Here is a 23,593-nt window from a genome sequence, read left to right as displayed (position 1 = left end):
GCATGTAATTTTTTTGTCTCTCTACGTATGCATATAGATACATAAATAAAATTTTTTAGTAAGAACACCTTATAGAATAATAAAAAAGCATATCTTCACAGTTCCCTTCCCTCTTTCTTTTACTACAAAGAAAAGGATATGTATGACATCTTAAAATAATTATGCATTCTTGCTGTTTTCAAATGTAAATTTACAGAATAAGACTACTAAATAGAAGGTCTTGATTTCACAAACCCATTCAAAGTCAATAGGGACTGCACCTTTGAAAATCAGAGGAGAGGTATACAAATCTATCTCAATATTGGAGAAGACCTGTTTCAAAGGTAATTTAAAACAGTCTGAAAGGGTAAATAACATCATAAAAAAAATAGTATATCAACTTTCAAATATTCCAAAATGAACACAGAACAATGAAAAGATTATCATAATAGAAAATGGAAGAAAAACTTCCATCCTTCAGGAAACTCTTCAGTCATTAGAATGACAGAAGACTTTCACAAAGGAGAATCTCATCCACTTTTGACAGCCTTGGAGATACATTCCTTTCTTAGTCACCGATAATTTAGAAAAGAAATGTGTAGGAGCAATGAGGTTACAAAGATAATAATGAAGTGGAAATAAAATAATAAAATGTATTTTTACTTAATATTAGCAAGATTAACATTAAAAAAAGGGAAAAAAAACAGATTCAGTAACAAGCTGCATCATGTCTTAGCTGGTATAACTGGATATAGTCCTACCAAAATTAGGAAAACTGACAATTTGCACTGCAATATATTTTGGCCTTCTACTAATACACTATTAAGTAGCACTATTAATGCAGTTAATATTAATATAGCATTTGGGGCTACTCTATCAAGATAACTTTTTACTATTATTTTCACTAATAGCTTCATCTGCTCTCAATGATCAAAATCAACACTTGTCATATGACAACGTATCTAGAAATAGCAATTTGCTTCTAAGAACAGTCAAGAAGGATGTGAGAATTCATTAAGAATTTAAAGACTTCTGTTAAACAAAAGCAGAATACTTGAAAAATGCTCAAAAATCAGTCTAACTAAATGGAGACATATTTCCTTTACTGGAAAAATATATTAGACAGAAAGGGATCCAATTCTATAGTGCTCTTGATCATGCAGCCAATTGCCACTGCAGAATATGGATGTAAATCATTATCATTTTGATATTTCTAAGAATGTAAATGTGTGTGTATATTCAAGAACCTAAGCAGTGATATCTGTGAATTTTAACTTCTGGAACTTCCTTTCCATTTTTTATTTCTATTGTTGCAAAAAAAAAAAAAAAAAAGCCAGTATAAAAGCAGTTCCTTTATGAAATTGCCAAAGAATGTCGGTCCACAAGAAGTCCCCAAATTGTGCAATACTTGGATGACCCCTGGTAGGTCTATTTTTTATGTATGTTACTCTGACAACATAGTACCTTCTACTGGTTCTGTCAGATTCTTCTCTATGGTTCTGTCAGAAATGGAGTTTAAAGAAAGAAACTGTTTTAACAACTACTTTGCCAATAGGCCTCTGTGAGTAATATCATGGGGAAGATACAAAGAGTTAATCCCAATTATATATACCACTTGCATATATTCATTCCAGGATTGATAGCCAAAATGCATTTGATTTGCTGGCCAGTCAATATGGTGTTATAACAGAGATGGATGATGATCAGAAGTCATGATTTTCCTTTTCACTTCCTTCAGTTCAAAATTTTCCTTTCTTTCACTATTTTTTGTCATGATTTCTCATGAAAACTTCAGTCATGTCTCCCTAAAAAAAGAATAAAAAGAAACATATTCACTTAATGGACAGAGACATTCACCTATAAAAGAAAAAGATTTTTTTTTTTTTTTTTTTATCTCCAAACAGTATGAACTCATCAAGGTATAACCAAAGAAGAGTGTTGAGCAGATTCTATTTCAAACACTTGAAATGTATGGTGCAGAATGTCGTGGTGTGTTATCTACCTTGCTACTCAGTCGCTGCTCTTTTCAATTACTGATCTTCATCCAGTTATGCCAGGCTTCAGTGGTGGTAAGTATGCTTTATGAACCTGGTTGTGTTGCAAGACACAAATTACTGTAAGCAGCTACATCATATTCACTCAACTACAGTCCAGCATACTGATAATAACCATGTAGTGGATCTTGCTTTTTAAGTAGGTACAAATCTTGCAATCCACAAGTACTGTCAATAAATCATCTAAATTCACTAGGAGACTCTAGCTCTGACTTTCCCTAGAAGTACTCTGGTGTGAGCTTCTAGGAATCTAGTACAAGGCCTAAGACTTCTTGGAAGACTGGCAGGTACATCCTACAGACCTAATTTAAAAGGTATGGTTATAATGTACTTCCAAGCCATTGGTAGTGCTTTCTTTTTTTCTTTTTTTTTTTTTAATTTATTTTAAAGAACAACCACTGAGAGACAAACTGGTGTTACATTTGGATTTTACGTGATTTCCTTGTGGTTGGAGGATTGTCCAGGCTGTGGAAGACCTTCATTTAACACACATCTCACACTAACAGGGTGAAATAAACATCCTGGACTTCGCAGAAAAGTGCCAATACATTGCCTGACAGATGTTGATTTGAAGCAGATGAGTACTCTCCGTTCATGCTTTTGAAGCTGTGCTGTTATACAATAGAGAAAATCAATATTTAGCATAGTCAATATTTAACATAACTTTCACGAGTGTGAAAGTAACTCTTATATCTTCTGAAAGCTGGATGGTGTGGGTTTGGTCCTTTTAGACGAGAATGGAATTTAATCCTAAATTTTCAATTTCTCTGAACATTTTCACTCCTACACTGTTATGGTGGATTAATTAAGTAGTACAACCCCCCATTACTATTTTGGGGAAATGTTTATTAATGTTTTTCAGAATGATTATTATTGACTTTTACTATTGACTGTTTGTGACTCTGTGCATATATAAAGTTTGTCAGCTGTGGTATGAGATGATCGAAATCTCACATGGCCACCCAGAAGACTTAGGCAGAGTCACTGGACTCAGTATGCAGCACTGGGGTTCTAGACCCTGATTATGCAAACAGATAAGAATGAGACTCCCTAAAAGCAGGCACACAAAGCACAGTGACACTAGTGATTTTTAAAGTCAAATAGGGATGGGCTTTATATATTATCATTACCTGTTAAATCCGTATTTTGGGCTTGGGCAAAACCAAGTTTCCCAAGTCCTGAGTTAGACTCTGAAGTATCTGTTAGTTCTTGCCTGTAATTACATTTCAGTGGTAAAGTTTGCTTCAGACTGGGTCTATCAATTACTCAAAACATCATTATTGTTTTGAAAAGGCCTCTCTCAAGTTTCAGTACTTTTCAGATTGCATAGAGAGACCTGTGTATCAGCTTAAAATAGTTAAATCCGTATGTCAGCATGAAGCCTGAGAGTGCTCAGTGCAGATAATTCCCACCATGGATCTAGAGAAACATGATTAAGTTGTATTCGGTATCACAAAATGTGAATGGGTGAGAACATAAAAACAATCTTAGCTCTTCCATTCTAAAGCAGAGAAAACATACCTACTTAATTAAAATGATCTAATTATAATCTGATTTGGATTTTCACTTTTCATGGATTAATTCTAATAATCAAATGCTGCTTATAGTTACAAATGCACTATTAAGCACAACACAGTATAAAATCCAATGAACATAGGGCATTTACAGAACCAGTATTGCCACCAAAAAACATAGCAGTTGTCATATTATATTATTCTTATGATAAACTATACCTTCATTGTAATTATATGAGCAAGATAGCCAGCCAGCATCATTATCTGAGCTCCTGTTTTCTTTGAATCCCTTGTGACTTGGAAGTCCTACTGTTTATGAAAACTACACTATTCTACTGAATGTGAAATACTGTGAATTATGTAGGTCTAGTGGGTCCAGATAGTCTTCAGTATTATTTCAATAGAGCAATGATTTATGGTAGGATTACTTTTGTCAGGTTTCATATTATATCAATTTATACACAGTTCTTGGCAAGAATAGTTAGTCCAATACTCCTTAGGTAATGAGCTATTAAGTTCAACAAGTGAACTTACAGTGCCCTTAGAAATAGAACATTCACATTTACCTCTCATTCATGTCAGAAGTTAATAATTGCAGAAATTAATAACTTCTATCTAACATAGGAAATCAATATCATTTTGTTTCATAAATTGGAATGAACATTAAAATTATTTTAGTAGCAGATATCAGTAGCATCCAAAAAAGAGTCCTTTTCAGCAACTGAGAAACAAACCAGTTTGTTCACATTTAAATATCACTGAACAAGGGACTAAAATGAAACTTACACATTTTTAAAATGTAGCTCTAATTATTTTCATTACATAAATAAGGTATGGAGACATAATCCAACAGCCTTTAAAAAATCTTAAATGAACTTCATAGCAGTACATATTAAAGTGTCCAACACTATTTATTTCTATATTACTGAGGTCTTCTCAGCAATAATAAGGAACCACAAATCTGCCAAGATGCTGCATACAGCTTGACAGCTTTGATCTAGCATTGAGGTTCACCGGACCGAAGAAATTTTGCCTTGAGATGCTTATGTTGTTACTAATTAGATACAGCCCCTCCTCCTGCAAAGGAAAAGTCTATTTTGATAAAACATGTCACCAATGGGTCAAATAGAGACTCCAATTACTTCACACCTACAAAAAAATTCAACTTACATAGAATGTGTTGGTTGGTTTAAGCAGAAAAATTCTAACAGTTGCAAGCACAATTTACTAAAAAATTACTAGAAGAAGTTGAGGACAAACAAAAACAGATAGCGGCGGGTGAAATACTGAACATATTGCATCCAACTGAAAGCCAAAAGCTCAGAGGTAATCATAAATGTTTTTTTCTTGTTCTCTGTTAATATATTGATATAGACCATGAGTATATTTTACAGAACTCTCCAGGATTTGAAAGCTACAGTCTCTAATTTTTCTGCTAAATGTTAACTATTTTCAAATTACTTAACTTTATACACTTGAATCTATTCAGTTTACAAAAGAAACCAGTTCCTGCAGCAGAATTCATTCTGGAAATGTTTCAGTGGATGATTTGTCTGAACTTGAAGTGATTGAGGAAGAAATTATGGCACAAATTAATAAAATAAATGAGAACAAATAGCAGCACAGGGATGAAACAGATGAACTCTTATCAAAAGCATGTAATCTTTGTCTAAAACTGCACTGATACCTGAAGACTTCAGAGCAGTAAATATGATACTAATTTTTAAGGACATTTCCAGGGGTATGCAGAGAACTACATCTCTCTGTAAATCTTGGTATTGTACTGAATAAATTAAGAGGCTACAGTGGACAGAATTAATAATCACCTGAATAAATAAGACCTACTTGATTCAGTAGCTTTCTTCATGCTTTTCCCTTTCTAAATAGACAAACACATATTTTAAGTCTTGCTCTGCAAAATGTTCCTTCTTTCCACAGTAAGTTATAGCCTGGTGAATATGGAATACACTAACAATTTAGACAAAGTACATTTAAATCTGCAAAGATAAGAAGGAAACAGAATTTGCATTTGCTATATCCCAATAAGTTGCTGTGTGAAAGGGAAGCAAAACTCCTCTTGCTGTGCTCTGTGTCTTAAGAAGAAGGATAGCTAATCTTCAGTGGAGAGCAAAACCTCCCTGGAGATCAGTACTGTCTCAAGAATAATGACACTCAATAGATACCTCTCAGTATTGGCTAACTATTGGCTTGTCGTCCAGGATTCTAGTCTTTGTCAATCTCAAAATAAGACCTGTAACTTCGTTTAGGAAGCTAAAAGTCTAACAATATAAATGGGATTTCATTTTACAATGAACACGTTGAGACAAAACTAGACCTAAGAATGAGGTACTGCAATAATATGCTGCAGTGTGTAATTCCTTTCTGCATCTAATCCCATATTAATTTCAGAAAACACTTATGTTGTTCGTTTCCATCTATTAATGGAGTATATTAATCTTTCTGGAAATCTGTTTATTATGACAATACTTTGCGAATAGTATTTTTTATTGATTCACAATGAGTTATTTATAAATAAAGTATATCTGGAGTAATTATGTCAAACAACAATTTTTGAAACTACAGTAGAAGAGATTTTGCTTTTAATATAATTGCACTAATTTATGTCATGAATTTGGATTGACATATTCTGGAGTACACAGCCTTAATTGCTTCTGTAAAACAAACAAACAATCAAGCAAAAAGAATCCCTGAGGCACCTTTTATTTCCCTAGGTAGCCTGGCAAAAGGGAAAAGAGGGGCCTAATGAATATGGCTTATGGGTATGAGGGCATGAAAAGGGGTTTGTGCAATTTTGAGTAATTTGGACTATATGACACTGGACAAATTATCTGTGGTAGTAATAATAAGAAATGCTTGTATGAAAGAAAAATATATTAATTATAATATGTTATTTTATTAGTTAACATTAGTATATAAGCAGAGTAATCTTCAGGCTGCTCAAATAAGAAATCTTTTTTTTTTTTTCATTTTTAGAATTGGATTCATTTTTATGATTCTAGGTCAGCTTAATAATTTCCAGGCTACCATTATTTGTTGCAGAACATCATTATCATCTGTTTTTAGTTAAAAAGAAATCCTGAAAAGTAGTTCTGAAACCTTCCAGTTAAAAATTTTTATAAGTTAAACCATACTCTTTAAACTAAATTAGAAATAGCAGGGAGGAACAGTATTCTGTAAATTTTCATCAGTGAACTCATAATCCACTCTAAAAGAGTATATAGATTTTGTGATAAGGTTCCTTTCCTCCTGAAAATCTTTTGATGCCTTCTATCCTTCCAGTTTCTTCCATTTCTCTTCCAGTGTACCATTTCTAAAAGTGCATGAAGATCCAAAAGAACATTTAGATTCTTTAGGAAATGACATACCAAGTGTTTCTTCATATTTAACTTCTTAATCATTCTCCATCCCATCATTTGTATTATCATTTCTATGGCATCCCAGGCTTTCAAACTTATAGGGCTCTTAGTTTACAATTTCACTTGGTCAGCTTGGCCAAAAACTAGTCCCTACCTGAAGCTTTACAAGACACATTACCAAGTTAGATTTCTGTCCTCCCAGTTAGAGTTCTATAAAGGAGGAATAGTATGACATGGCAATCTAATGGTGGTAGGACATTAATTTGATTGTACTTTAAATAAATTTATCTGACTTATTTGGCAGATATCCTTCCTAGCATCTATATAAATCTAAACAAATGTATTAGTGAATTACAAGGAAGGAAGTAGTGATAGGTGAACTTAGTGGCTCAGTTTTCAAATACATAAAGGATTCTTTACACGACATTTCTATCTTCCCATATACTAAGGTTAGTCCGGTTATGAGAGCTAACATGGCATTTAAGAATTTTGTACTGTATAAATGCACAAAGAGAAAGCACAGGCAAATAATTGACTTGTACAGAAGTTGAATACACTATATGAAGAATAACATAAAATAGTACATAAAAAATCCTAATAAATAGGCAATACCTAATAAAATTCCTAAAATTTCTCAAATGGCAAGCAGTGGAAGATAGATGTCTTTAGGCATCATATGCCGCTCTCGCTTGAGAAGGGCACAGGACCTGTGTCATATCTGTTAGATCTCTGTGAATGTCTAGGACACCATCAGTCCAATATTCCATTGACTACAATGTAAATTTGAGTATTTAGCTTTCAAAACCACACATGCACTAAAATTTAGGTGGTGCAGTCTGGAGCTAATTCACACTGTGTGTGTGCAGGATAGGTGGCACTGCTTATTTTGTCCGATGTTCTTACCAAATTCATTCTTCTGGCCACAGAATTATCCTTAAAGAGCAGTCTTAACACATAAAGTCCATTTAAAAAGGAACCCAAAGCCAGTGCACAGTAACTAGAGATCGTATTCTATGCATTTTCTCTGTACATAAGCAAAAAGTTCAAAGAGTTTGACTGTGAGGCATACTCACAGTAGGATCAAATTCTGGAAAATAGGTGTACAGAAAAACAGATTCATTGATGTGCTACATGTGAATCTGTTTTTACCATACCAAGGACATGCATATCCCTGTTACCTTTAATTTTATAAAACACTGACATTTACTACAAATTTTTAAAACATACAAAGATCTTTTGGAGTTTATTGTAGAGATCTGTAAAAATTAAATTAGCAAATTTGTGTCCACCATGTTTTCTTTTAGACAAATGATAAAGCATAATATGTAGCTAAAACTGAGATATTCATTTTAGATTTTCAAGGTGAAACTCCAACAACAGGCAATACTTTTCTTTATAGTTGAAATGGGGGGCATAGAAGCAACAATCAATACCTCTGAAACTGGAATTAACTTTAAATGCACTTTTTTATTCTGTTTGTATCCTTCATACCTGTGTAGTATTTCTTTTTTGATTTTATTTAGCTGAAAAGTGTTGTTCTCCTGTTTTTTGACAAATCCTCACACAGAAAATACAGATATAATGGACTGCAAAATTATCAAATAGCTTTGTAAGTGACATTTTATTTTTGTATCTTACATGACTACATTTTTAAAGGCTCATTTTAAATGAAAGTATCAGTTGAGGGAGGATCTTATCAATGTGCATAAGTATCTGAATAGAGACTGTAAGGAGGATAGGGCCAGACTCTTCTCAGTGGTGCCCAGTGACAGGACGCGAGGCAACGGGCACAAACTGAAACACAGGCACTTCCATCTGAACATGAGGAAAAACTTCTTCACTGTGAGGGTGACAGAGCCCTGGAAGAGATTGCCCAGAGAGGTTGTGGAGTCTCCTTCTCTGGAGATATTCAAAAGCCACATGGACGTGATCCTGTGCAACGTGCTCTAGGTGACCCTGCTTGAGCAGGGGGGTTGGACTTAGATGATCTCCAGAGGTCCCTTTCAACCTCAACCCTTCTGTGATTCTGTGATTCTGTGAATCTGAAAACTGGAGTTAATCTAAGAGATTTTAAAGTAAGTTTTTACAGTATAGATAAATTTCAGTGAGAAGATGTCGAACTTTATACAGAAACAAGCAACATGCAAAACATGACAGAACATAATGTTGATATAGCAGATATGATGACACCATCAAGGTAAACTTTTTTGTATAGGGTTAGAGTATTTGAGAAAATGAATCAAACACAGAATGATGTAATAGTTATTTGAAGTCCTTCAGTGTCAAATCCGACTAATGGTATTACTTGAAAATTTAGCTGACTACAGACATGGAGGAATAGGGGCACAGACCTGATGGGTACTTATCTCTATTTTTGTTATAATCAACCTTTTTTTGTCATTGGCATTTCATTCCTGCTAGTTACCTGTTTCAAAAGTAAAATAAAATGCATGTACTTAAAATAAATGTCCATAGGCATGGAAAATTGGCTTGAAATAGCTGTAAATTTACATAAAACATGGAATATTGTTAGGGCTTCAAGAAAATCACTAGACTAGGCCCTGTCCTGAGATTAAGCTAACTGAGCAGGACATGACATGACATGAGAAATTGCTGAATGTGACAGATAATAGTGTGAGAACCTGGCATAAATGAGAGAGAGCACCATGAGGGACAGCAGGGGTGCACAGATGGATAAGGCAGAGTTATCTGAGAAATGAGTGAACAAATAATTGGAGGGGAATACTGGGAACCTTTCGGGGAGTAGTAGATTGCAAAGCCAGCAGTGCCTAGGTAACCACATTAGTAATCCCCTACAAGACTGCAGTTACCTAACTAGTGGTGTCAGGAAAGTCCAGTTTGGTTAAGGATGTAGCAAGGCGGGGACCAACAGGGAAAAAGCAATTAAGGGCAGTTTACTTGGGGAGGACTGGGGCAGAGAAAGGGAGGTACAAAGATGACAAAAGGAGGGTTAAGAAAAGGGAAAAGCAATAATAAGGTATGGTAATCTTGTGATCAGTGCTAGAAGTCTGGGGGTACTGGCTGGGCAGCCCTGCACTAGATCACTGCAGCCTAAATTGGGGCAATAAATTAAGCATGTTAGGCTGAGCGTAACACATGAAATCAGTCCTGCAGTCAGGAGGCCTTAGGGAGAGGCTGGGTTCTTTCCCTGGCTAACCGGAGAACATCTGGTCAGGCAAAATGATAGTATCACCATGTCAAGTCCTGTTCCTAATGGCTTCAGCATCTGTGCATCACTTCTAACCAATGTAACACTTTTGACACAAATCTTGCCATCCAATTCATGCACTTCATATTTCAGTTTTGTAGCTGCTGATATAATTCTCAATCAGAAAAAAAAAGCACTTGAGGAAAAGTGATACCCATGTTTTATTGATCCAGACAGGTCAAGTAAGACCTTTCTTAAATTATTTTAAAAGTTGAGTACTATTCATGTTTCAGGATTGTTCCAAGCACAACTAACAATTTGTACTTCTAGTAGTGCCAGGATGCTCCTTTTTTGACTTCCAAACATACGGAGATTAAACTACCAGGAAAATTTTGCCTGAGACCTGAGACACTTCATCTCAGGTACCTGAGCAAAGCACTTGAATTACAACCTTGAATTTATTGTGCTTGAATGGCATTTAGTTACCTCAGTGCTTAGTAATGCATGCATATACATATACAACATTGCTGAACTGCACTTCTCTTCAAAGTGTATCAGCAACAAGTCTCTAAACTATAAATATCTAAAATATACTGCAACAAAAAGAGAGAAAATTCTTTGACAGTACCCATGAAATTCTTTATTCTTTTTTTTTTGTGAAGTCTTTACAATCTACATAAAGAAACTTTAACTTTTAATGGGTACTTTGAAAAAATATAGAATAAACTGAAAAAAAAATTTATTGATCTTGAGAATCAAGTGCTCCACCTATTGTAGAATCTATTGCTTCAAGAAGGCCAAATATTTATTACTTCACCTTTATGATTAAGGAAACAGCAGCACCTAAAAATGTTTTGCACACCTTCTCTCCCTCCTTCTCTTAATCAAATACTTTCTGCGGAAAATGTTTATTTCATAATTTTCTATTCATCTAAAGTATTTTCAGCTCATTTGCCTTAGAATCCTACATCTACAAGCAAGGAAAAAAGTAAAAAAAAAGTATTTTAAAATTTTGTTAAAATAATTAACATTTCAAGAATTGCAGTTTAAGATAATTTCAATGGCAGAAAATCTCTTGTTTGCAAAATTACTAGGATGTGATTTAGAATTTAAAATAATTTTAAATTCAAATTCTTGAATATAGGGTGAGAGGCATACTGACAGGTTTTGATTTGGAACAATTCTGAGTATGTTTCTCTTTTGTTTTAGGTCTGCGGTTTGTTCAGTTGTATGCAAAATAATTAATCGGAAAATTAAATAATCCTAGCATAATTGATTTTGTCTGAACTGTGATTTTATACCTTACTAAACTCATTTCATAAAATTGTTTGCTATTACATTACTAAGAAAACATTAAAGAAAACTGATTTATTACCACTCAATAATATTTTTCAAAAGAATATCACTGTAACATGCTGCAGCCTTAATACATATGTAGGCTCATTAATGTTTTTTTTATTCTTTGAATTGCTCAGAATGTCTATGGAATACCTGATGTCAGCCACAATACTGTTAAAACAGGGATATCTATATGTGGTTAGTTTTCTTTCTATTTATCCTTTTTAGCACATGTAAGTTAGCATTATGTACTTTCATATATTGGCATATATATTTACATAAGTGTGAGCAAAGTCTACACAATAGCTCCCTTAATATTTCCCACTTGCAACACAAATTCATATGCTCAACCAGTTTAAAAGAAAAGGGTTTCCACAAATAGCTAAAACTTCAATTTCTTTGCCAGCCAATTTTATCCATTTTTGTTTATATGTCATTTATACATTTAGGATAGTAAAGCATATCTTTCTCTGAGGACAAAGTAGTGGTAAAAATAAAAATATGTTTAGAAAAAGATCAAAAGAGGATGAATGACATCCAGGGTAAATGGAGAGTGATGAGCTACCACAATATAACATCAAACAGCTTTTCTCCAAATTTATAATTTTGTTAGCATTTTCTACACTGTGAACCTTAAAATTATAATATCATCTAAAATAATACAGCTCTTGAACTTTACCATAAATTCAGATTTAGCATTAAACCTGAATGAAAAGAATATGAATAGACAAAACAATCAAATTGTTTTCATAGTTAGCAAATCACTAGAGGCTCACAAATTTAGAAACTTCATTTTCCAGAAAAGTCTTGAAGAAAGTTTAGAATTGCAGCTTTAAGAAAGCAATATCATTTTTCACTTGAAAACTACCATGTTGGTCTGAAATAATTAAAAAAAAAATTATGAATGATTCTATTAAAGCCAGTAGTGCTGATTTAGTAACGACATTTATCTGTCTATTTTCAGAGACTGCACTTTTAAGATCGAATAAAATGGATGAACTATGCATGTTATTTCTTCTCCATAATTACCTTCTGTGTACAGCTAAACATAAGTATTAGCTTCAAATACCTGAAATAAATAAAAATAAAAATAAAAATCATAAAGTTGAAACTTTGGATGAGATTCATTTTCTCTTTGACATCTAAATTGTAGATGTTTTAGTAAGAGATAGTCATCTTAGCCTGTCATTACAGTTAATAGATACTACTTCTAGAGATAACTTAATTTCATCCCAAGACAGATGTTCAAGATAGCTAAGATGAACCACCCCACTTCTCACTGATTATTTAGAGAACTTACAGTGACTAGTTCAGACATCATTAGAAAAGATTGCAAAAGATTACTGGCTCTTTTTTGCACATCTCTACAAGACTAATCTGTTCCAGAAATAGCTAACTTTAAGCGGTATAGATACAAACTAGTCATTTCCATTTGGCCGCCAGGCTAGTATTCATTCCCTTGCCTTCAGTAAGTTAACAGGGGCCAGAATAGCCAAGGCACAGAAAGAAACCAACTAGGAATGGAAAGCATTATTTCAATTTATCAGAAGCAAAAAGAGAGTCAAGAATACTATTTTTGGATACTAATACTGTCCTGGATGCTATTCCAGACACATGAAGGACAGGAAGGTAATGGGGAGTAGTCGTCATGAATTAACAAGGAGGAAATCATGATTAACCAACCTGATAACTTTCTGTAATGAAATGACTGGCTTGGTGCATGAGGAGAAAGCAGTGGACATTGTTTACCTTGACTTTAGTAAGGCTAACGGAATGCTGTCTCCCATAACATCCTCATAGACAAGCTGAAGAAGTCCTGGCTAAGTGGTCAATGAGGTGGACTGAAAACTGGCTGACCTGCCAGGCTCAGAGGATTGTGATCGGTTTCATGAAGTCCAGCTGGAGACCAGCGACTAGTTATGTCCCCCAAGGGTTGACACTGCGGTTAATACTGCTTGACATGATCATTAATGATTACCAGGATGATGGACCTGAATGCACCCTCTACAAGTCTGCAGATAATACAAAACTGGGAGGAGTGGCCAATACGCCAGATGGATTTGCTGTCATTCAGAGTGACCTTGGCAGGCTGGAGAAATGGACAGGGAGTAACCTCATGAAATTCAACAAAGGGAGGTGCAAAGTCCTGCTCCTGGGGAGGAATATCCCCATGCACCAGTGCAGGCTGGGGACCAACTAGTTGGAGAGCAGCTTTGCAGAGAAGGCCCTGGGTGTCCTGGTGAACAAGCTGAACATGGGCTCAGGGTGGGTCTTATAAATGTTTATAAATATGGGACAGTGTAAAGAGGACGGAGTTAGACTCCTCTAGGTGGTGCCCAGTGACAGGACAAGAAGCACTGGGCACAAACTGAAACACAAGAAATTCCACTCGAACATAAGAAAAGACATCTTTACTGTGAAGGTGGTTGAACATTAGAACAGATTTCCCAGAGAGGTTGTGGAGTCTCTATCCTTGGAGATATTCAGAACCTGACCAGACATGGCCCTGGGCAACCTGCTGTAGCTGACCCTGCTTGAGCAGGGGGGTTGGACCAGATGATCTCCATAGGTCCCTCCCAACTCCAAATATTCTGTGATTCTGAGAAAGAGTACAGTCATTACTTAAGGGGCACCTAACACTATTGACAGACGATACTGGGGAAGAAAGTGTTTGCACCTTCGCTTCAGTTTTCATTAAGGAGGTTAATTATGAATGGATAGCTAACACACATACTAAGTGCTAAAAACACTGAAATAATAGAATAGGGAAAAGTTAGTTAGATAAGTCAGATATAATTTCATCAGGTCTGATGAAATTTTCTGCAGAGTACTTAGAAAAATGGCTGAGGAAATCTCATGTTAGCATTATCTTTGAGAATGCATGGAGAATAGATGATCTTCCAGAAGATTAGAAAGGGGCAAAAAAATTTATTTTTTTTTTAAGGCCACAGTTAACTTAATTCTTAACAATTAACTTCAACTGATGAAAAATATGTTAGAACAAAGATATGGAAGATCAAAAGGTGTTAACAGTCAGCCAGCAAATCATGCCATAACAACCAAATTTCCTTCAACAGGGTACCAGGTCTCATTAATACATTAGACAATAGCTATTTCAGAGGTTGTCTGGTACTGTTTTGCATGCTATTTTCTTAAGCAATCTAGGAAAACACAGTGAAAAAAAAAAACTTTCAAGGTGAGTTTGTAACTGGTTGGAAAACTGTATTCAGAGCTGTTATTGCTCACAGTAAAATCAGAAAAAAAATATTGAGTAGGGTTACATAAGGGTCTGTCTTTACTTCTGTACTATTCAATATATTTATCATTGGTTTATATAATAGAAAATAGAGTACATCAGTTAATTTGCAGATCATACCAGACTGAACTAAGTTTTGGAGACCATGTTAAAATTAAAATGATCTTGAGAAAATGAAGTTGTTTCTTTTTTAAATAAAACAAGAAACAGGACAGCTGACAGTAATACTTGCAGCTTAAAAGAAGATGAAAGATTGCTGTTACCCCCACTTAAAATTTTTGGTAGATGCCTTTCTGCTTCAAGACAAAACAGACTACAGCCTGATTCCCAAAACAGAACATGCAAGGGTTTGGGGCAAACAAAACAACAATTACCCAAAAGGTTACCCAAAAGGATTTGATCAATCAGAATTTCCTTTAGTCACAAAACCTCTCCTTTACATCATCAGAAATTGCAGGATTGCTTTTCTAGATTGCTTCTCTTCTTACTAAAGATCAGGCAAATCCAAAAATACTGTTCTGTGCTTCTGTAACTCGCACCAGATAGCTGGACACATGTTCTGGCCATCACAGATGCTTAATTACTAATCTTATTTGTTAATTACACCAATCATCTTGTTATTTATATACTATAGCAATCCAACTGCTCAACTCAAGTTAAACCAAAAGTAAAGAAACTTGTTATTTTACATCTTACTTTATATACTTGGAGGAACAAACAACACATCATTTCCCCATTTTATCTACATGCAATTTTTATGTAAACTTTTTAACAACAAACTTTGAATCTTTAAGATGTACGCCCACATTATCCAAGCAATAGTTCCAAGGAAAAAGATTTAGGGCTTATAAAGGATCAGAAACTAAACATAAATCCATATAAGGGAAATGAAGGCAAATATACTGGAATGTGTAAGCAGAAGTTCTACATATAAAACACACAGCTTTACTTAGTACTGGCAAGCTTTCATTCCTGTGTACACTTCTGGACAATGCTATTCAGGAAAGATGCAGTCCATTTGGAGAAAGTCAGAGAACAGTACAAGTTATCATATCTAGAAAATATGACCTCTGAGAAACTACAGAAAAGAAGGGAATTTTTTTTCTGTGAAGAGAGAGAAGACAGAGCTAAAAGGGATCTTCAAATACGTGGAAGGTTGCTGCAAAGAATGAATTTTTCTCCACTGTGAACTCAGAAAGAAATACTAAACTTAATCTGAAGCAACAGTGATATAGTTTTCACGCACACATATATACAGACAGACGCACACATATATACAAACAGACACCCAAACACATATGTGGGAAAAGAACAACATGCATTGATACAGAGTGGTGGCTGACTAGGCAGAAAGCAGCCCTGCAGAAAAGGATATGGATGTCCTAGAAGACAAAAAGGCAAACATGAATCAGGAGCGTGTCCTTGCAACAATGAATAATAACCACATTTGGGGCTGCATTAGCAAGAGCACAACCTGCATGTCAAGGGAAGTGATTATTCCCCTTTATTCGGCACTTGCGAGGTCCCACCTGGAGTAGTGTCGTCAGTACCAAAGATGTATTTTTAAACTGGAGAGAGTCGATCAGAGGGCCACTACGACCTTTAGGAGGCTGGAACACCTGAGGTACAAAAGAGAGGTTGAGGGTTTGTTCAGTCTTAAGAAGACAAGGCTAAGGATAAATCTAACTGCAGTTTTCCACTACCCAGAGTGGCTTATGGAAAAGACAGAGCCAGACTCTTCTCAGACATGCACAGTGAAAAGATGAGGAACAGTCACAAGTTGTAGCAAGGGAAATTTCCATTGGACACAAGGAAAAAATTCTTCACAGCGAGAGTGTTTAAGCACTGGAACAGGTTGCCCAGAGAGGCAGTGGAGTCTCACCTGCATTTCCTTTACTACATCCCAGTGTCTTCTGACCTTCATTAAATCACTGCTTACTGAAAGTGGGACTTGGATGAAAAGTTACTGATAATGTCTCCAACTATGTGGCCTTACATTATGCTAACTGATTTTTATCCTAACTCATACTGGAAGGCTTTAAAAGCTGCAAAACCCCTGAAATCATATTATTTTACTTCAAAAGAACCTATATAAGCTGAAACATCAGCATCATAAGCTTATGTCTAGAACAGTAAACAAAACCTCCCAGCACCGGTTCTCTGTTCTTGTCAGGCTCTGGGACTCAGGCCAAGTGGCATGGCACAGTTTGCATCCACGTGCCTAAATTCTCTTATCCTCTAAAACAGTGGCCAAATCCAAAGTGCATATTGAATCATGTTCCCTCACTTATGCTAATTCCTGAACTAGTTAGCGAGAGTGCTAGTTCGTACAATCCAAAACCCTCTCAGTGACTGTGGCAACGTCTTAGCAGTATGGGCCATCTCTTGCCAGTTCCCCTGGCTCTGTTGGTTTAATCTAATTTAATTAGTGTATGCTTAGTGATACCACCTACACACTTCTTTTTGTACAGCCCATTTTGTAAACCGTATGTGTCTCCATTGCTGTGATTTAGCTAATATATAATATTTGACAGAAGTTTTCACTTCTGTTTGTAAATAAATGCTAAATGAAAGATCACCAGGAGACTGCATATTTTTTAACAAAACATGAAAGCCAGACAGTTCTAAGGTTCTGAGTAAGATAAAAAACATACAGCCTATTAGTCAATCTAGCTAAGAAAAAACATGCTATTCTCTTTGCATCACCAGGACCTCCACGCAATACAAGAGAGAAAAATAAGATATTCGCAAAAGCACTGCCAGAAGTATTAGAATTCAAACAAAGGAAAACAACATTTTAATGAAGCATTGAAATGCCATCACCTAAAATAGTAACAGCTTCCATGTGAATTATCAAGTGGTACAGATGAGTGGCTTTCAAATGGTAAGGTCTAAGGACATGTTATGTCAGCTATGGATTGGGAGCATAAAGGTATGTGCTCTGCCAAACCTGTACTAGATCTAGTTCAGCTGTTTCTCTGGACCATGATTTTGGAAATAAGACCCTGACACTTTTTTCAAATAAGGGTAATCTACAGTAGGCTTGGGAAACGACGGTATAAACTATGCATTCATCAAGAAAAGACAACTGACAACCATTGCAAACAGAGAAACTGTGGGAACTGATTTTGGTATTAAAGAATCTTAATATTCTTTAATTTGCCTACCTTAATAAAATGGCTTATATTACTTTTCCAAATTTACTAACTATTTCTCTGGTTTCATAATATTTATGTTCTCTAGCCTTAGCTTACTCGTGAATCTTTATCCATGACAAACCATGTAGCATTTACTCATTCTTAAGTGAAATTCTCTAACCATATAAAAATTGCTTTAGGGTGTATTTATACAACTGCTTGTGATCATAATGAAATGGTTTAAGAAGTGACTGTCCCTAGAACTAATGTAAGTGACTGCGTGTGCACTTCCAGGCTCCTGCAATATAGAATAAAACATATTTGTTCAAATCAATTGGGCAAAAAAATCAAACCTAAGGGCCAATTTATATATCCTTATTTTATTCAGCATTACTAAGGAGGCAGAAAATAACAACTATGGAGAAGTAATTTTTTATTACCCTCTACAATAAATGTAGCTGGTCATGTGACCACACCTATAGAGATCTATCCTATGCTGCGATAACTTACATTAATTTTTGAGAAATAACTTAACTTAGTCTCAACTTATCCAATGGCAAATCCATTCTCAAAAGTGAAAACTCAGTTGAAAATTCACTACAAAAAAAACAAATACAAGAGTTGACGTGATTCAATTCTTCTGTACTTTTTTTTAATTATCACTATTCCTTTCTTGTCATGAGAAAATAATTATCATTAATAATCATGGTTATCTTGCTGTTATTTAGACATACCCATATACATTTTTATAATATTTCAGAAGGAAAAATAGCTCAACAGCTTGAAGCCCCCCTTCTTGACCCACAGCAATTCCACAGCATTATATGTATAGATTTAGCATAAAATATTTACAAGATTAATTTCTTATCCTGTTTAATATTTAGTTTCCCAATATTACCACCTTTCCCTACTGTTTCACATTTTACACATCTCTACTGATTCAGAATATATCTACATTTCATAAAGTTTGTTCAAATGCTTTACATGTGACAAAAGTTTAAAGAATAAATCTAATACATTATTTACTTATGTCTTACTATACCACCATTTTTTCAGTAACTTTTAATCTCTCAGTGCTATGTCCAGTCCCATCAATTTCTATCTATATTCTCTGTAGCTTGAGTAGTCTCTAGATCTGTTTCATAGGATCTTTTTAGCACCCTCAGGTTCTTGCTTCTGAATGTATAATTAACCATATACAAAATCAGCTTCTTTGTAACTGAAGTGCATGTTTTTATTCATGTGAGACTTGTTTTAAAACCATTCCTTCTAGTATTGTCCTTATTCTAACCAACACAGTGATGTCTTGTCATCTTTCTTTTTTTGCTTTTGTTCAGCAAGGAGTTTTAGTGTCTTCTGTATTAAAAATACATGATAGTTGAGGCTGAAATTCAATGACAGAAATACCACTTATACTTTTAGCTTGCTGAGAAGTATATTCTTTTTCTTATTAATGAAGATTGGTCCACAGTAATGTGTATGCTTATCACCTTCAGGCTCACTTGCTGTATGTCCCTGGACTTTATGTAAATGTGAAATGTGATGTGAAATCTCACATAGATTATGACTATTCATAACCTGAAGGGTTTAAGGGTATACACCACTGTTAGCACATCATTTTGTATGATGGTTCTTTCCTCAGAGTCTATCGCTTGTTTGAGCATCTGCAACTACAACTTATCTTTATTCCTTATCTACCAATACTCCTTGAGGTACAGGGTACAACATGTAAACAGCTTAACGTGAAACATCTGAAACCTGAAATTAAAAAATTTCCCATTAAAGAGCTTTTCAATGGAAAGAAGTTCCAGAAAACAAAAAAAGAAAAAAAAAAAAGAGAGAAGGTTAATCAAATCTGACCAGGCTGGAGGCTTGCCATGGGATCCTTTTCTTTGGGAGTGCTTTCAACTACTTCGAGGATTTATTAAAAGGATATATATCCCTAAGCATATTTTCCTACAAGCAGGAGCATAAGACTTCTTTAGTCATTCACATGACTATGTGAATTTAATTCATTTGCAGAGCATTAGAAAGATAAAAAATACAAACAAAAAGTGTCAGGAATCTGACCTAAAGATCAACCATTTTCATCAGTCTGTCTAACTAATACATAAAGAGAAAAGAAGCACATGCACTTTTAAGCAAAATCTGGGAAGTTATGCAAGATTTGTGCAGTTACGAATAATCTGGAGAAACTACAAGAAACAAGCTAATTCAGAAACATGCTATTCAATAAACAAAAATACAATGCGATACAGTATGTTCAAATGTGCAACCAATAGACACAGTACCTGGCAGATTACCCAGATTCACTATGATCTTAGCCACATTTTATGGGTCACTCAGTTTGGTAAGGATGGATGGCTCTTGAACAGTTTATTAAAATTGTAAGGCATCAAATATTTCCCTTCAGCAACCCAGAGACATGGTATATTTTCATATCATTTCACGTTCATACCCCCCCCCCAAAAAAAAACCCTTATGACTAGTCTAAGGCATATTTGACTTCAATAACTGATTATTTTATTGTAAATCCTGTGAGGAATGTTCTTAGATTTCCAGTAGAAACCCTTTTTTTTTCTTCTGGATGGAGAAGCAGGTTTACAACTTACAATAACTCTACAGAGTCTATACAGCTAATCATTTTTTATATCAGAATTTTAAACCGAGATTTAAAAGACATGTGTTTATCTTGCCATACAATAATCTGGAATACATCCTTTGCCTCATTGGCATATATCAGATGTGCTGCAGGGAAACACGAAGGTAAGAAACTCTAAAAAACTAAATAAAACAAAAAGTTTCATCTTTTCACTTCATGCTAGGGAAATCAATTTATTCATAAACTACATGTAGGGACAATGGCTACTTCTCTGATGCAGCTTGCTTTGTTGTAGCTCTTGCTCACTGCATATTTACAAAATATCTATTTATACTTGTGAATGTGGTATAACCTAGAAGTCCAGAAGAGTTTTCCAAATTTCATTTATATGATGGAGATGTGTTCATCAATTTTCATTTATGGAATAAACTTTAAGATGCTGCTCAAAAATCAGTTACTGATACCAGAGCTAACACATCTCTTAGTTGCAAAAAATGTTTATGTTCTCAAATATGAAGGGATCAAGCACTGCTAAAATGCATATGCAAACCTCTCAAAGAAATATTGAGGAGTAGAGCCTTTAATTATATATATAAAAAAAACTGTCATACTGTTACAGTTACTGACATAACTGAAATAACAAAGTCTGAATAACAAAGTCATAGCCCTAAATCATGTTTACTTTTTCTTTATAACTGCTTGCCAATTTGTATTGAAAAGCTGATAAAAAGCTATACTGCTTTGTTGGGTGATACTGAAATGTATCCAGTGAGTGACTTCTGAAATACATTTGGAAAGATGGTTTTGTTGTCTATTTCTCTAGGTAACAAAAATCATACTAAAAAAGCTATGCAACATAGTTAAAATGAAAATAACTAAAAATCCATCAACTATTCAAATTAAATAATCAACTGAAATATTAGTTCAGATTTTAAAATGTCTAAGATTTATAATACACCAAAGAAGATATGCTATCCTCCTCCACTTCCGAATAATCCTTAACTTAACTGTATTAAATACAGAAAAGATAGCATATTGTCTATCAGTGTATTCACTGACCAAAGCTATTTGGTATGTACCTATCTACAGCCTTGAGAGCTTGTAACCAGGCATTAAATAACCAGGGTTCAATATAGATGATTTCTCATATAATGCATAGGATACACATTTCTAAAGTTCCTAAAATGGTAAAAGTTTCATCTGTCCTATACTACCTGAAGATTTTTCTGCTTTTCTTCTTGCTTTTCTCCCCAACACTCTCACTTAGATCAGTTCCTGGGTAAAAATGAACCGTCTCTTCTGTTTGCTTTAGAAGGCTTTTTGTCTTTTTTTTTTTATCATTGAATACTAAGAGCAAAATTGAGGCACTAGGGAGTTTGCAGTCCAGCTGTTTTGGTATAAATCAATATTTAAAATGCACAGTAGCAATTTTTCTTCCCTTGAAGGTAAGACTTTGTGTCCTGAATTTCTTGTTCTGTTAAATCCAGGACTTGATCAAAGTTACAACACACACCCTAATATTGGCTTGTAACTAGAAGTACTACTTCAGTGATAAATTAAATAAAACAGTACTAAAATTGTTGACTCATGTTTGACTTCTGTGTTTCCCTGGAGGATTGTTCAAGCCTCCCGCCAAGATAGTGTTTCATGAATGAGGAGTTACAATATTCCAGCTTGAGGGAAAGAATTCCTTTTACTTTTTCTTCTCGCATTCACCAAGACCTAGTGTAACAAACTTTTGATAGCTTATGAGTACAGGGGTAAAGCTGGCCAAAGCAGGGAACACCTTGAGGAAAACAAAGTCTTTTTCATCATTTTCTAAGGAAAAATCTTCTTCTAAAATACTGTTTTCTGAGGTACAGGTGGCTTACAGGCATTCTGGATATCATTTTGAGCTAGCAGGTAATGATATGCAGTATAGTTTTGGTACTCTGTTCCTCTTCAGCATTTCAGCATGAAGCCTTTAATTCTGTAATTATGTCCCAGATGCACAGTACTCTTTGTGACACCCCTCCCAAGGGGGCAGATGTTCCTAAGAGATTTCTCTGTTGTGAAGGAACCTCCCTTGGGTTTTGCACTGTCAGACTGCATTAAGAGCAGATATAAAAGGTGAGAGGCAGATGTGTAGTGCTATTTCTGTCTGACACACAGTGTCCCTCTAGCCAGTGTTTTCTACTGGTACAGCACCACTGAGCCAAGAGGCTAATGAATGGAGCTTGCAGAATAAATCGTTAGCCTGTAACCTCATCCAGTCAGCGTGCAGTTTATTAAGTTTGCATTCTTAGGATTCATGCTCTTTTGTTTACTGCCACCGCTGCTGCTGCGTTTGTTGTTTTGCTTTATTTTGCTCACAGTACTATACAGTGGTCTCCGAACCAAAATAACAAGGTGAGAAGAGAGGGAAGGAGGGACAATTAGCAACCTGCAGACTTACTTGCTTGAGGAAGACTGAAGCATCTCTTTTCTCCCCTCTGTCTCTTCACACCGAAGGCCCCAGTGCACATCTGCGTCACATGCAGGGGAGGGGGCGGCTTGGTGAGAGGCGCTGAGATGGATAGAAAATTGTACAGTGAGGACCTTGACAGCCTCACAGGCTTTTTTTTTTTTTTTCCCTACGTACGGTATATATAAAGGACCCCTGCTTTCTCTCTGTGCCAGCTCTCCGGCTTTGCTATCCCGGATAACTGCAGGCATGGGACTCCCCTGAGAAATGGGACGGGAAGGTGGGAGGTGGAGAGAGCATTTCGGGTGACTTCTGCCTCTCCAGCCGCACCGGGTCACGAAGCTGTAAGAGACTGAGGAAGAGGCATCTGCCTCCTCGTGCGGCTGCCGCCGCCGGGTCCTCTCGGGCTGCGGCTCCTCTCTCCCCGGTTAAGCAGATGAGCGCGTCTTTGCAGCTCCGCTCGCCCGCTCTCGCCTCGCAAGTGCCTGTCTCCCCTGAGAGGTGTCTCTCATTTCTGCCTCTCTCTCCTCCCCTTTCCACTGATCACCGTGCAGTCCTCGTCAGCTCCGGGCACCTCTCCCGCTCGCTCTTCTCCCTTCCCTCCTGAGCGCCTCTACCTCCTCCCGGCTCCGCGCATCCCTCCATCCCTCCGTCCGCCCTCTCCGGCTCTCCGCGCGGCCGTGTGCGCGCATCTCTCTCCTGCTGCCGGCGACCAGCCGCTGCC

General features: G+C 35.8%; 1 long non-coding RNA gene across 2 annotated transcripts; it reads right to left on the bottom strand.

Moving 5' to 3' along the window:
• Window positions 1-1,327: 1,327 nt before the first annotated feature.
• On the bottom strand, window positions 1,328-23,025 carry LOC112970986. Of its 2 annotated transcripts, none has more exons than XR_003255214.1 (3): window positions 22,861-23,025; window positions 16,217-16,306; window positions 1,328-1,784 (listed from the first exon to the last, which is right to left on the bottom strand). It is a non-coding gene; the product is annotated as an uncharacterized LOC112970986 (long non-coding RNA). The 2 variants fall into 2 exon arrangements; XR_003255215.1 differs by lacking the exon at window positions 1,328-1,784 and adding an exon at window positions 12,396-12,500.
• Between the last annotated feature and the right edge of the window lie 568 nt (window positions 23,026-23,593).

Source organism: Apteryx rowi, unplaced genomic scaffold, assembly GCF_003343035.1.
Source record: "Apteryx rowi isolate R43461 unplaced genomic scaffold, aptRow1 scaffold_417, whole genome shotgun sequence".
NCBI lineage: Eukaryota > Metazoa > Chordata > Aves > Apterygiformes > Apterygidae > Apteryx > Apteryx rowi.
The sequence above is the reverse complement of the archived record's forward strand: the minus strand, read 5'-3'. Positions and strand labels throughout refer to the sequence as shown.